The 15002-nt window shown below is 35.6% G+C and overlaps 6 non-coding genes across 6 annotated transcripts; all 6 read right to left on the bottom strand.

Annotated features, from left to right (window-relative positions):
- Window positions 1–812: 812 nt before the first annotated feature.
- TRNAL-CAG (transfer RNA leucine (anticodon CAG)) lies at window positions 813–895 on the bottom strand. The gene has a single exon. It is a non-coding gene; the product is annotated as a tRNA-Leu (tRNA).
- Window positions 896–2798: 1903 nt separating this feature from the next.
- On the bottom strand, window positions 2799–2881 carry TRNAL-AAG (transfer RNA leucine (anticodon AAG)). Its single transcript has one exon. It is a non-coding gene; the product is annotated as a tRNA-Leu (tRNA).
- Window positions 2882–6749: 3868 nt separating this feature from the next.
- Window positions 6750–6832, bottom strand: TRNAL-UAG (transfer RNA leucine (anticodon UAG)). Its single transcript has one exon. It is a non-coding gene; the product is annotated as a tRNA-Leu (tRNA).
- Window positions 6833–8754: 1922 nt separating this feature from the next.
- Window positions 8755–8837, bottom strand: TRNAL-CAG (transfer RNA leucine (anticodon CAG)). The gene has a single exon. It is a non-coding gene; the product is annotated as a tRNA-Leu (tRNA).
- A 1903-nt stretch (window positions 8838–10740) lies between these two features.
- Window positions 10741–10823, bottom strand: TRNAL-AAG (transfer RNA leucine (anticodon AAG)). The gene has a single exon. It is a non-coding gene; the product is annotated as a tRNA-Leu (tRNA).
- Window positions 10824–14691: 3868 nt separating this feature from the next.
- TRNAL-AAG (transfer RNA leucine (anticodon AAG)) lies at window positions 14692–14774 on the bottom strand. The gene has a single exon. It is a non-coding gene; the product is annotated as a tRNA-Leu (tRNA).
- Between the last annotated feature and the right edge of the window lie 228 nt (window positions 14775–15002).

Here is a 15002-nt window from a genome sequence, read left to right as displayed (position 1 = left end):
CCTGGAGGGATATATTATAATTTTTCATTTGACTGTTTTTTGAAGCATGATTTCTATTTGAAACGCCTTCCATTTTGCTGTACATATTTAATAACATTCATTAACTATTTGTGAATGAGTAGAAAAAGACAGCAATTTTGCCATTGAATTTTTACATTTTCAGTTTGTCTCCATGCACCAGTATAATTCTGACCCTGTGCTTCTAGAATAGGTCATGGTCGCACATAAAACACAATTTGCATGCATAATGTTACATCAAGTTTTATTTTTTATGAGATGCAAACAATTGGAGCAAAAAAGAGACAAAAATTTAGAGAAAATATTTTATTGATTGTTAAAAGTGAGACCATTTGTCCCAAAATGTGCTGAAACATGTCAGAATGACATGGGCATTTCACATTTTTTAAACTATGATTACCTACTTGTTAAGTTTTTGTTTATTAAGTATCGTTATGGTCTATTGATGTATGAGGTGAAAACTATGAAAGTAGACTTACCAGCAAATCCGTTTCTAGATATATTTCATGACAGCACTGTAGAAGGTTGATTCCCTACCCTAATAGGGACAGAGAACACAAAGAGGTGAAATAGTCCCTCCTCATTGACTGTCCAAAGGATTTTTCTAGTGCCAAAAGAACAACAGACATATGCACAAAAAATCTGTTTGATGTTCCTAGAGTTCTTTTTTGAGAGGACAAATTCAGATTCACTCCAAAGACTCTCAGGAAATTTTTCAAAACCACATTACTAAGTTTTGTTTGACCTCATCTAATCAATAAATGAAGATAAAGTTTCTTGAAATTAAATGTTGATGTCAGAAGTGGGATTTGAACCCACGCCTCCAGGGGAGACTGCGACCTGAACGCAGCGCCTTAGACCGCTTGGCCATCCTGACTTCGATATGAAATTGGAACTTAACTCCTTCCATGCTAGTCAGCAGAAATGTTACCATTCCTTGTGATTAAAAACTTGTCACACCACCCCAAAAAAGTCAATAAATAACATTTTTTATATGCGTACTTTTCGTCTGCATTAATTTTTAAACCTCCATTTATTTTGTTTGGATATTAGAAATGTTAGATTTCTCACAAATGCGGTGATGCACCACATTTCTTCAGAAACTACTGTTTGGCCACACAGCAGGGCTTTGAAAGGAAGAGCCCTATTTGGGTTTTGCAATGCAGATTTTGCAGGAATACCTTGCAGATGAAATTTGCAGAGTACCAAAACAGCAGAAAACCTCCCAAAGTGACCACATTTTAGAAATTATTTTGCACAATGAGTTAATCAACACCTGCAATTACTATTGTCAGCCTATAGGTGTTTTCACTCTGAACCATCCAGCATTGCAAGTATGCCAGTTTAGTGCCCAGCTTTTGCTTGCAGAGACAAGCAACCCATACATTTTTAAGTGGGCTCTACTCACTGGAGCAATGTCAAATATGTAGATGCTTTGTCTCACCATTAAAGTAGAAACCTCCTATATTTCAAATTAAAGATGACGGACCTGTGTGGAGCTTGTGTTTTTTGCCTTTTTGACTTTGTCCACAGCATATTTTTTAAGGACATTTGTCTCAGTAATGCCTCAGTGTTTCAAAGTCAAACAAGCTGACTATAATCATTCAGCTAGTGTCTGATAAGTGCTGTCTGTTTCAGCTATCAGGTTACCTTTTAATCCTCTTACAGCTAAGTCAATCTGAAATAAAACAAAATAGAGGAAAAATTACTAAAAAACATTCATGTGTTCAAAAGGAAAAAGTTACCGTTTCTCAAATTTTTAACATTTTGTTTTCTGTAGATAGTTAAGATTTTTAGGCCTTTTGATCATGATCAGTCCATGTGCTTTGTTTAATATCTCCTTAAAATGTAAACGGTGAAGAAAAAGCATTTTGCCAAAACCCGGGATTGGACCAGGGACCTTTAGATCTTCAGTCTAACGCTCTCCCAACTGAGTTATTTCTGCCATATCTATACATTTTCTCGGGGGTTTGACACTCTGCAAATGTCAAGTGTCACACCTGGAGGGATATATTATAATTTTTCATTTGACTGTTTTTTGAAGCATGATTTCTATTTGAAACGCCTTCCATTTTGCTGTACATATTTAATAACATTCATTAACTATTTGTGAATGAGTAGAAAAAGACAGCAATTTTGCCATTGAATTTTTACATTTTCAGTTTGTCTCCATGCACCAGTATAATTCTGACCCTGTGCTTCTAGAATAGGTCATGGTCGCACATAAAACACAATTTGCATGCATAATGTTACATCAAGTTTTATTTTTTATGAGATGCAAACAATTGGAGCAAAAAAGAGACAAAAATTTAGAGAAAATATTTTATTGATTGTTAAAAGTGAGACCATTTGTCCCAAAATGTGCTGAAACATGTCAGAATGACATGGGCATTTCACATTTTTTAAACTATGATTACAAACTTGTTAAGTTTTTGTTTATTAAGTATCGTTATGGTCTATTGATGTATGAGGTGAAAACTATGAAAGTAGACTTACCAGCAAATCCGTTTCTAGATATATTTCATGACAGCACTGTAGAAGGTTGATTCCCTACCCTAATAGGGACAGAGAACACAAAGAGGTGAAATAGTCCCTACTCATTGACTGTCCAAAGGATTTTTCTAGTGCCAAAAGAACAACAGACATATGCACAAAAAATCTGTTTGATGTTCCTAGAGTTCTTTTTTGAGAGGACAAATTCAGATTCACTCCAAAGACTCTCAGGAAATTTTTCAAAACCACATTACATGAAGATAAAGTTTCTTGAAATTAAATGTTGATGTCAGAAGTGGGATTTAAACCCACGCCTCCAGGGGAGACTGCGACCTTAACGCAGCGCCTTAGACCACTCGGCCATCCTGACTTCGATATGCAATTGGAACTTAACTCCTTCCATGCTAGTCAGCAGAAATGTTACCATTCCTTGTGATTAAAAACTTGTCACACCACCCCAAAAAAGTAAATAAATAACATTTTTTATATGCGTACTTTTCGTCTGCATTAATTTTTAAACCTCCATTTATTTTGTTTGGATATTAGAAATGTTAGATTTCTCACAAATGCGGTGATGCACCACATTTCTTCAGAAACTACTGTTTGGCCACACAGCAGGGCTTTGAAAGGAAGAGCCCTATTTGGGTTTTGCAATGCAGATTTTGCAGGAATACCTTGCAGATGAAATTTGCAGAGTACCAAAACAGCAGAAAACCTCCCAAAGTGACCACATTTTAGAAATTATTTTGCACAATGAGTTAATCAACACCTGCAATTACTATTGTCAGCCTATAGGTGTTTTCACTCTGAACCATCCAGCATTGCAAGTATGCCAGTTTAGTGCCCAGCTTTTGCTTGCAGAGACAAGCAACCCATACATTTTTAAGTGGGCTCTACTCACTGGAGCAATGTCAAATATGTAGATGCTTTGTCTCACCATTAAAGTAGAAACCTCCTATATTTCAAATTAAAGATGACGGACCTGTGTGGAGCTTGTGTTTTTTGCCTTTTTGACTTTGTCCACAGCATATTTTTTAAGGACATTTGTCTCAGTAATGCCTCAGTGTTTCAAAGTCAAACAAGCTGACTATAATCATTCAGCTAGTGTCTGATAAGTGCTGTCTGTTTCAGCTATCAGGTTACCTTTTAATCCTCTTACAGCTAAGTTAATCTGAAATAAAACAAAATAGAGGAAAAATTACTAAAAAACATTCATGTGTTCAAAAGGAAAAAGTTACCGTTTCTCAAATTTTTAACATTTTGTTTTCTGTAGATAGTTAAGATTTTTAGGCCTTTTGATCATGATCAGTCCATGTGCTTTGTTTAATATCTCCTTAAAATGTAAATGGTGAAGAAAAAGCATTTTGCCGAAACCCGGGACCTTTAGATCTTCAGTCTAACGCTCTCCCAACTGAGCTATTTCAGCCATATCTATACATTTTCTGGGGGGTTTGACACTCTGCAAATGTCAAGTGTCACACCTGGAGGGATATATTATAATTTTTCATTTGACTGTTTTTTGAAGCATGATTTCTATTTGAAACGCCTTCCATTTTGCTGTACATATTTAATAACATTCATTAACTATTTGTGAATGAGTAGAAAAAGACAGCAATTTTGCCATTGAATTTTTACATTTTCAGTTTGTCTCCATGCACCAGTATAATTCTGACCCTGTGCTTCTAGAATAGGTCATGGTCGCACATAAAACACAATTTGCATGCATAATGTTACATCAAGTTTTATTTTTTATGAGATGCAAACAATTGGAGCAAAAAAGAGACAAAAATTTAGAGAAAATATTTTATTGATTGTTAAAAGTGAGACCATTTGTCCCAAAATGTGCTGAAACATGTCAGAATGACATGGGCATTTCACATTTTTTAAACTATGATTACCTACTTGTTAAGTTTTTGTTTATTAAGTATCGTTATGGTCTATTGATGTATGAGGTGAAAACTATGAAAGTAGACTTACCAGCAAATCCGTTTCTAGATATATTTCATGACAGCACTGTAGAAGGTTGATTCCCTACCCTAATAGGGACAGAGAACACAAAGAGGTGAAATAGTCCCTCCTCATTGACTGTCCAAAGGATTTTTCTAGTGCCAAAAGAACAACAGACATATGCACAAAAAATCTGTTTGATGTTCCTAGAGTGTTCTTTTTTGAAAGGACAAATTCAGATTCACTCCAAAGACTCTCAGGAAATTTTTCAAAACCACATTACATGAAGATAAAGTTTCTTGAAATTAAGTGTTGATGTCAGAAGTGGTATTTGAACCCACGCCTCCAGGGGAGACTGCGACCTGAACGCAGCGCCTTAGACCACTCAGCCATCCTGACTTTGATATGTAATTGGAACTTAACTCCTTCCATGCTAGTCAGCAGAAATGTTACCATTCCTTGTGATTAAAAACTTGTCACACCACCCCAAAAAAGTCAATAAATAACATTTTTTATATGCGTACTTTTCATCTGCATTAATTTTTAAACCTCCATTTATTTTGTTTGGATATTAGAAATGTTAGATTTCTCACAAATGCGGTGATGCACCACATTTCTTCAGAAACTACTGTTTGGCCACACAGCAGGGCTTTGAAAGGAAGAGCCCTATTTGGGTTTTGCAATGCAGATTTTGCAGGAATACCTTGCAGATGAAATTTGCAGAGTACCAAAACAGCAGAAAACCTCCCAAAGTGACCACATTTTAGAAATTATTTTGCACAATGAGTTAATCAACACCTGCAATTACTATTGTCAGCCTATAGGTGTTTTCACTCTGAACCATCCAGCATTGCAAGTATGCCAGTTTAGTGCCCAGCTTTTGCTTGCAGAGACAAGCAACCCATACATTTTTAAGTGGGCTCTACTCACTGGAGCAATGTCAAATATGTAGATGCTTTGTCTCACCATTAAAGTAGAAACCTCCTATATTTCAAATTAAAGATGACGGACCTGTGTGGAGCTTGTGTTTTTTTGCCTTTTTGACTTTGTCCACAGCATATTTTTTAAGGACATTTGTCTCAGTAATGCCTCAGTGTTTCAAAGTCAAACAAGCTGACTATAATCATTCAGCTAGTGTCTGATAAGTGCTGTCTGTTTCAGCTATCAGGTTACCTTTTAATCCTCTTACAGCTAAGTCAATCTGAAATAAAACAAAATAGAGGAAAAATTACTAAAAAACATTCAAGTGTTCAAAAGGAAAAAGTTACCGTTTCTCAAATTTTTAACATTTTGTTTTCTGTAGATAGTTAAGATTTTTAGGCCTTTTGATCATGATCAGTCCATGTGCTTTGTTTAATATCTCCTTAAAATGTAAACGGTGAAGAAAAAGCATTTTGCCGAAAACCGGGACCTTTAGATCTTCAGTCTAACGCTCTCCCAACTGAGCTATTTCGGCCATATCTATACATTTTCTGGGGGGTTTGACACTCTGCAAATGTCAAGTGTCACACCTGGAGGGATATATTATAATTTTTCATTTGACTGTTTTTTGAAGCATGATTTCTATTTGAAACGCCTTCCATTTTGCTGTACATATTTAATAACATTCATTGACTATTTGTGAATGAGTAGAAAAAGACAGCAATTTTGCCATTGAATTTTTACATTTTCAGTTTGTCTCCATGCACCAGTATAATTCTGACCCTGTGCTTCTAGAATAGGTCATGGTCGCACATAAAACACAATTTGCATGCATAATGTTACATCAAGTTTTATTTTTTATGAGATGCAAACAATTGGAGCAAAAAAGAGACAAAAATTTAGAGAAAATATTTTATTGATTGTTAAAAGTGAGACCATTTGTCCCAAAATGTGCTGAAACATGTCAGAATGACATGGGCATTTCACATTTTTTAAACTATGATTACCTACTTGTTAAGTTTTTGTTTATTAAGTATCGTTATGGTCTATTGATGTATGAGGTGAAAACTATGAAAGTAGACTTACCAGCAAATCCGTTTCTAGATATATTTCATGACAGCACTGTAGAAGGTTGATTCCCTACCCTAATAGGGACAGAGAACACAAAGAGGTGAAATAGTCCCTCCTCATTGACTGTCCAAAGGATTTTTCTAGTGCCAAAAGAACAACAGACATATGCACAAAAAATCTGTTTGATGTTCCTAGAGTTCTTTTTTGAGAGGACAAATTCAGATTCACTCCAAAGACTCTCAGGAAATTTTTCAAAACCACATTACATGAAGATAAAGTTACTTGAAATTAAATGTTGATATCAGAAGTGGGATTTGAACCCACGCCTCCAGGGGAAACTGCAACCTAAACGCAGCGCCTTAGACCACTCGGCCATCTTGACTTCGATATGCAATTGGAACTTAACTCCTTCCATGCTAGTCAGCAGAAATGTTACCATTCCTTGTGATTACAAACTTGTCACACCACCCCAAAAAAGTCAATAAATAACATTTTTTATATGCGTACTTTTCGTCTGCATTAATTTTTAAACCTCCATTTATTTTGTTTGGATATTAGAAATGTTAGATTTCTCACAAATACGGTGATGCACCACATTTCTTCAGAAACTACTGTTTGGCCACACAGCAGGGCTTTGAAAGGAAGAGCCCTATTTGGGTTTTGCAATGCAGATTTTGCAGGAATACCTTGCAGATGAAATTTGCAGAGTACCAAAATAGCAGAAAACCTCCCAAAGTGACCACATTTTAGAAATTATTTTGCACAATGAGTTAATCAACACCTGCAATTACTATTGTCAGCCTATAGGTGTTTTCACTCTGAACCATCCAGCATTGCAAGTATGCCAGTTTAGTGCCCAGCTTTTGCTTGCAGAGGCAAGCAACCCATACATTTTTAAGTGGGCTCTACTCACTGGAGCAATGTCAAATATGTAGATGCTATGTCTCACCATTAAAGTAGAAACCTCCTATATTTCAAATTAAAGATGACGGACCTGTGTGGAGCTTGTGTTTTTTGCCTTTTTGACTTTGTCCACAGCATATTTTTTAAGGACATTTGTCTCAGTAATGCCTCAGTGTTTCAAAGTCAAACAAGCTGACTATAATCATTCAGCTAGTGTCTGATAAGTGCTGTCTGTTTCAGCTATCAGGTTACCTTTTAATCCTCTTACAGCTAAGTCAATCTGAAATAAAACAAAATAGAGGAAAAATTACTAAAAAACATTCATGTGTTCAAAAGGAAAAAATTACCGTTTCTCAAATTTTTAACATTTTGTTTTCTGTAGATAGTTAAGATTTTTAGGCCTTTTGATCATGATCAGTCCATGTGCTTTGTTTAATATCTCCTTAAAATGTAAATGGTGAAGAAAAAGCATTTTGCCGAAACACGGGACCTTTAGATCTTCAGTCTAACGCTCTCCAAACTGAGCTATTTCGGCCATTTCTATACATTTTCTGGGGGGTTTGACACTCTGCAAATGTCAAGTGTCACACCTGGAGGGATATATTATAATTTTTCATTTGACTGTTTTTTGAAGCATGATTTCTATTTGAAACGCCTTCCATTTTGCTGTACATATTTAATAACATTCATTAACTATTTGTGAATGAGTAGAAAAAGACAGCAATTTTGCCATTGAATTTTTACATTTTCAGTTTGTCTCCATGCACCAGTATAATTCTGACCCTGTGCTTCTAGAATAGGTCATGGTCGCACATAAAACACAATTTGCATGCATAATGTTACATCAAGTTTTATTTTTTATGAGATGCAAACAATTGGAGCAAAAAAGAGACAAAAATTTAGAGAAAATATTTTATTGATTGTTAAAAGTGAGACCATTTGTCCCAAAATGTGCTGAAACATGTCAGAATGACATGGGCATTTCACATTTTTTAAACTATGATTACCTACTTGTTAAGTTTTTGTTTATTAAGTATCGTTATGGTCTATTGATGTATGAGGTGAAAACTATGAAAGTAGACTTACCAGCAAATCCGTTTCTAGATATATTTCATGACAGCACTGTAGAAGGTTGATTCCCTACCCTAATAGGGACAGAGAACACAAAGAGGTGAAATAGTCCCTCCTCATTGACTGTCCAAAGGATTTTTCTAGTGCCAAAAGAACAACAGACATATGCACAAAAAATCTGTTTGATGTTCCTAGAGTTCTTTTTTGAGAGGACAAATTCAGATTCACTCCAAAGACTCTCAGGAAATTTTTCAAAACCACATTACTAAGTTTTGTTTGACCTCATCTAATCAATAAATGAAGATAAAGTTTCTTGAAATTAAATGTTGATGTCAGAAGTGGGATTTGAACCCACGCCTCCAGGGGAGACTGCGACCTGAACGCAGCGCCTTAGACCGCTTGGCCATCCTGACTTCGATATGAAATTGGAACTTAACTCCTTCCATGCTAGTCAGCAGAAATGTTACCATTCCTTGTGATTAAAAACTTGTCACACCACCCCAAAAAAGTCAATAAATAACATTTTTTATATGCGTACTTTTCGTCTGCATTAATTTTTAAACCTCCATTTATTTTGTTTGGATATTAGAAATGTTAGATTTCTCACAAATGCGGTGATGCACCACATTTCTTCAGAAACTACTGTTTGGCCACACAGCAGGGCTTTGAAAGGAAGAGCCCTATTTGGGTTTTGCAATGCAGATTTTGCAGGAATACCTTGCAGATGAAATTTGCAGAGTACCAAAACAGCAGAAAACCTCCCAAAGTGACCACATTTTAGAAATTATTTTGCACAATGAGTTAATCAACACCTGCAATTACTATTGTCAGCCTATAGGTGTTTTCACTCTGAACCATCCAGCATTGCAAGTATGCCAGTTTAGTGCCCAGCTTTTGCTTGCAGAGACAAGCAACCCATACATTTTTAAGTGGGCTCTACTCACTGGAGCAATGTCAAATATGTAGATGCTTTGTCTCACCATTAAAGTAGAAACCTCCTATATTTCAAATTAAAGATGACGGACCTGTGTGGAGCTTGTGTTTTTTGCCTTTTTGACTTTGTCCACAGCATATTTTTTAAGGACATTTGTCTCAGTAATGCCTCAGTGTTTCAAAGTCAAACAAGCTGACTATAATCATTCAGCTAGTGTCTGATAAGTGCTGTCTGTTTCAGCTATCAGGTTACCTTTTAATCCTCTTACAGCTAAGTCAATCTGAAATAAAACAAAATAGAGGAAAAATTACTAAAAAACATTCATGTGTTCAAAAGGAAAAAGTTACCGTTTCTCAAATTTTTAACATTTTGTTTTCTGTAGATAGTTAAGATTTTTAGGCCTTTTGATCATGATCAGTCCATGTGCTTTGTTTAATATCTCCTTAAAATGTAAACGGTGAAGAAAAAGCATTTTGCCAAAACCCGGGATTGGACCAGGGACCTTTAGATCTTCAGTCTAACGCTCTCCCAACTGAGTTATTTCTGCCATATCTATACATTTTCTCGGGGGTTTGACACTCTGCAAATGTCAAGTGTCACACCTGGAGGGATATATTATAATTTTTCATTTGACTGTTTTTTGAAGCATGATTTCTATTTGAAACGCCTTCCATTTTGCTGTACATATTTAATAACATTCATTAACTATTTGTGAATGAGTAGAAAAAGACAGCAATTTTGCCATTGAATTTTTACATTTTCAGTTTGTCTCCATGCACCAGTATAATTCTGACCCTGTGCTTCTAGAATAGGTCATGGTCGCACATAAAACACAATTTGCATGCATAATGTTACATCAAGTTTTATTTTTTATGAGATGCAAACAATTGGAGCAAAAAAGAGACAAAAATTTAGAGAAAATATTTTATTGATTGTTAAAAGTGAGACCATTTGTCCCAAAATGTGCTGAAACATGTCAGAATGACATGGGCATTTCACATTTTTTAAACTATGATTACAAACTTGTTAAGTTTTTGTTTATTAAGTATCGTTATGGTCTATTGATGTATGAGGTGAAAACTATGAAAGTAGACTTACCAGCAAATCCGTTTCTAGATATATTTCATGACAGCACTGTAGAAGGTTGATTCCCTACCCTAATAGGGACAGAGAACACAAAGAGGTGAAATAGTCCCTACTCATTGACTGTCCAAAGGATTTTTCTAGTGCCAAAAGAACAACAGACATATGCACAAAAAATCTGTTTGATGTTCCTAGAGTTCTTTTTTGAGAGGACAAATTCAGATTCACTCCAAAGACTCTCAGGAAATTTTTCAAAACCACATTACATGAAGATAAAGTTTCTTGAAATTAAATGTTGATGTCAGAAGTGGGATTTAAACCCACGCCTCCAGGGGAGACTGCGACCTTAACGCAGCGCCTTAGACCACTCGGCCATCCTGACTTCGATATGCAATTGGAACTTAACTCCTTCCATGCTAGTCAGCAGAAATGTTACCATTCCTTGTGATTAAAAACTTGTCACACCACCCCAAAAAAGTAAATAAATAACATTTTTTATATGCGTACTTTTCGTCTGCATTAATTTTTAAACCTCCATTTATTTTGTTTGGATATTAGAAATGTTAGATTTCTCACAAATGCGGTGATGCACCACATTTCTTCAGAAACTACTGTTTGGCCACACAGCAGGGCTTTGAAAGGAAGAGCCCTATTTGGGTTTTGCAATGCAGATTTTGCAGGAATACCTTGCAGATGAAATTTGCAGAGTACCAAAACAGCAGAAAACCTCCCAAAGTGACCACATTTTAGAAATTATTTTGCACAATGAGTTAATCAACACCTGCAATTACTATTGTCAGCCTATAGGTGTTTTCACTCTGAACCATCCAGCATTGCAAGTATGCCAGTTTAGTGCCCAGCTTTTGCTTGCAGAGACAAGCAACCCATACATTTTTAAGTGGGCTCTACTCACTGGAGCAATGTCAAATATGTAGATGCTTTGTCTCACCATTAAAGTAGAAACCTCCTATATTTCAAATTAAAGATGACGGACCTGTGTGGAGCTTGTGTTTTTTGCCTTTTTGACTTTGTCCACAGCATATTTTTTAAGGACATTTGTCTCAGTAATGCCTCAGTGTTTCAAAGTCAAACAAGCTGACTATAATCATTCAGCTAGTGTCTGATAAGTGCTGTCTGTTTCAGCTATCAGGTTACCTTTTAATCCTCTTACAGCTAAGTTAATCTGAAATAAAACAAAATAGAGGAAAAATTACTAAAAAACATTCATGTGTTCAAAAGGAAAAAGTTACCGTTTCTCAAATTTTTAACATTTTGTTTTCTGTAGATAGTTAAGATTTTTAGGCCTTTTGATCATGATCAGTCCATGTGCTTTGTTTAATATCTCCTTAAAATGTAAATGGTGAAGAAAAAGCATTTTGCCGAAACCCGGGACCTTTAGATCTTCAGTCTAACGCTCTCCCAACTGAGCTATTTCAGCCATATCTATACATTTTCTGGGGGGTTTGACACTCTGCAAATGTCAAGTGTCACACCTGGAGGGATATATTATAATTTTTCATTTGACTGTTTTTTGAAGCATGATTTCTATTTGAAACGCCTTCCATTTTGCTGTACATATTTAATAACATTCATTAACTATTTGTGAATGAGTAGAAAAAGACAGCAATTTTGCCATTGAATTTTTACATTTTCAGTTTGTCTCCATGCACCAGTATAATTCTGACCCTGTGCTTCTAGAATAGGTCATGGTCGCACATAAAACACAATTTGCATGCATAATGTTACATCAAGTTTTATTTTTTATGAGATGCAAACAATTGGAGCAAAAAAGAGACAAAAATTTAGAGAAAATATTTTATTGATTGTTAAAAGTGAGACCATTTGTCCCAAAATGTGCTGAAACATGTCAGAATGACATGGGCATTTCACATTTTTTAAACTATGATTACCTACTTGTTAAGTTTTTGTTTATTAAGTATCGTTATGGTCTATTGATGTATGAGGTGAAAACTATGAAAGTAGACTTACCAGCAAATCCGTTTCTAGATATATTTCATGACAGCACTGTAGAAGGTTGATTCCCTACCCTAATAGGGACAGAGAACACAAAGAGGTGAAATAGTCCCTCCTCATTGACTGTCCAAAGGATTTTTCTAGTGCCAAAAGAACAACAGACATATGCACAAAAAATCTGTTTGATGTTCCTAGAGTGTTCTTTTTTGAAAGGACAAATTCAGATTCACTCCAAAGACTCTCAGGAAATTTTTCAAAACCACATTACATGAAGATAAAGTTTCTTGAAATTAAGTGTTGATGTCAGAAGTGGTATTTGAACCCACGCCTCCAGGGGAGACTGCGACCTGAACGCAGCGCCTTAGACCACTCAGCCATCCTGACTTTGATATGCAATTGGAACTTAACTCCTTCCATGCTAGTCAGCAGAAATGTTACCATTCCTTGTGATTAAAAACTTGTCACACCACCCCAAAAAAGTCAATAAATAACATTTTTTATATGCGTACTTTTCATCTGCATTAATTTTTAAACCTCCATTTATTTTGTTTGGATATTAGAAATGTTAGATTTCTCACAAATGCGGTGATGCACCACATTTCTTCAGAAACTACTGTTTGGCCACACAGCAGGGCTTTGAAAGGAAGAGCCCTATTTGGGTTTTGCAATGCAGATTTTGCAGGAATACCTTGCAGATGAAATTTGCAGAGTACCAAAACAGCAGAAAACCTCCCAAAGTGACCACATTTTAGAAATTATTTTGCACAATGAGTTAATCAACACCTGCAATTACTATTGTCAGCCTATAGGTGTTTTCACTCTGAACCATCCAGCATTGCAAGTATGCCAGTTTAGTGCCCAGCTTTTGCTTGCAGAGACAAGCAACCCATACATTTTTAAGTGGGCTCTACTCACTGGAGCAATGTCAAATATGTAGATGCTTTGTCTCACCATTAAAGTAGAAACCTCCTATATTTCAAATTAAAGATGACGGACCTGTGTGGAGCTTGTGTTTTTTTGCCTTTTTGACTTTGTCCACAGCATATTTTTTAAGGACATTTGTCTCAGTAATGCCTCAGTGTTTCAAAGTCAAACAAGCTGACTATAATCATTCAGCTAGTGTCTGATAAGTGCTGTCTGTTTCAGCTATCAGGTTACCTTTTAATCCTCTTACAGCTAAGTCAATCTGAAATAAAACAAAATAGAGGAAAAATTACTAAAAAACATTCAAGTGTTCAAAAGGAAAAAGTTACCGTTTCTCAAATTTTTAACATTTTGTTTTCTGTAGATAGTTAAGATTTTTAGGCCTTTTGATCATGATCAGTCCATGTGCTTTGTTTAATATCTCCTTAAAATGTAAACGGTGAAGAAAAAGCATTTTGCCGAAAACCGGGACCTTTAGATCTTCAGTCTAACGCTCTCCCAACTGAGCTATTTCGGCCATATCTATACATTTTCTGGGGGGTTTGACACTCTGCAAATGTCAAGTGTCACACCTGGAGGGATATATTATAATTTTTCATTTGACTGTTTTTTGAAGCATGATTTCTATTTGAAACGCCTTCCATTTTGCTGTACATATTTAATAACATTCATTGACTATTTGTGAATGAGTAGAAAAAGACAGCAATTTTGCCATTGAATTTTTACATTTTCAGTTTGTCTCCATGCACCAGTATAATTCTGACCCTGTGCTTCTAGAATAGGTCATGGTCGCACATAAAACACAATTTGCATGCATAATGTTACATCAAGTTTTATTTTTTATGAGATGCAAACAATTGGAGCAAAAAAGAGACAAAAATTTAGAGAAAATATTTTATTGATTGTTAAAAGTGAGACCATTTGTCCCAAAATGTGCTGAAACATGTCAGAATGACATGGGCATTTCACATTTTTTAAACTATGATTACCTACTTGTTAAGTTTTTGTTTATTAAGCATCGTTATGGTCTATTGATGTATGATGTGAAAACTATGAAAGTAGACTTACCAGCAAATCCGTTTCTAGATATATTTCATGACAGCACTGTAGAAGGTTGATTCCCTACCCTAATAGGGACAGAGAACACAAAGAGGTGAAATAGTCCCTACTCATTGACTGTCCAAAGGATTTTTCTAGTGCCAATAGAACAACAGACATATGCACAAAAAATCTGTTTGATGTTCCTAGAGTTCTTTTTTGAGAGGACAAATTCAGATTCACTCCAAAGACTCTCAGGAAATTTCTCAAAACCACATTACATGAAGATAAAGTTTCTTGAAATTAAATGTTGATGTCAGAAGTGGGATTTGAACCCACGCCTCCAGGGGAGACTGCGACCTTAACGCAGCGCCTTAGACCACTCGGCCATCCTGACTTCGATATGCAATTGGAACTTAACTCCTTCCATGCTAGTCAGCAGAAATGTTACCATTCCTTGTGATTAAAAACTTGTCACACCACCCCAAAAAAGTAAATAAATAACATTTTTTATATGCGTACTTTTCGTCTGCATTAATTTTTAAACCTCCATTTATTTTGTTTGGATATTAGAAATGTTAGATTTCTCACAAATGCGGTGATGCACCACATTTCTTCAGAAACT

This window comes from Dendrobates tinctorius, unplaced genomic scaffold (assembly GCF_039654945.1).
Source record: "Dendrobates tinctorius isolate UK_male_01 unplaced genomic scaffold, ASM3965494v1 ptg000350l, whole genome shotgun sequence".
Lineage (NCBI taxonomy): Eukaryota > Metazoa > Chordata > Amphibia > Anura > Dendrobatidae > Dendrobates > Dendrobates tinctorius.
Note: the sequence above shows the minus strand (reverse complement) of the source record. Positions and strands in the feature narration are given on the sequence as shown.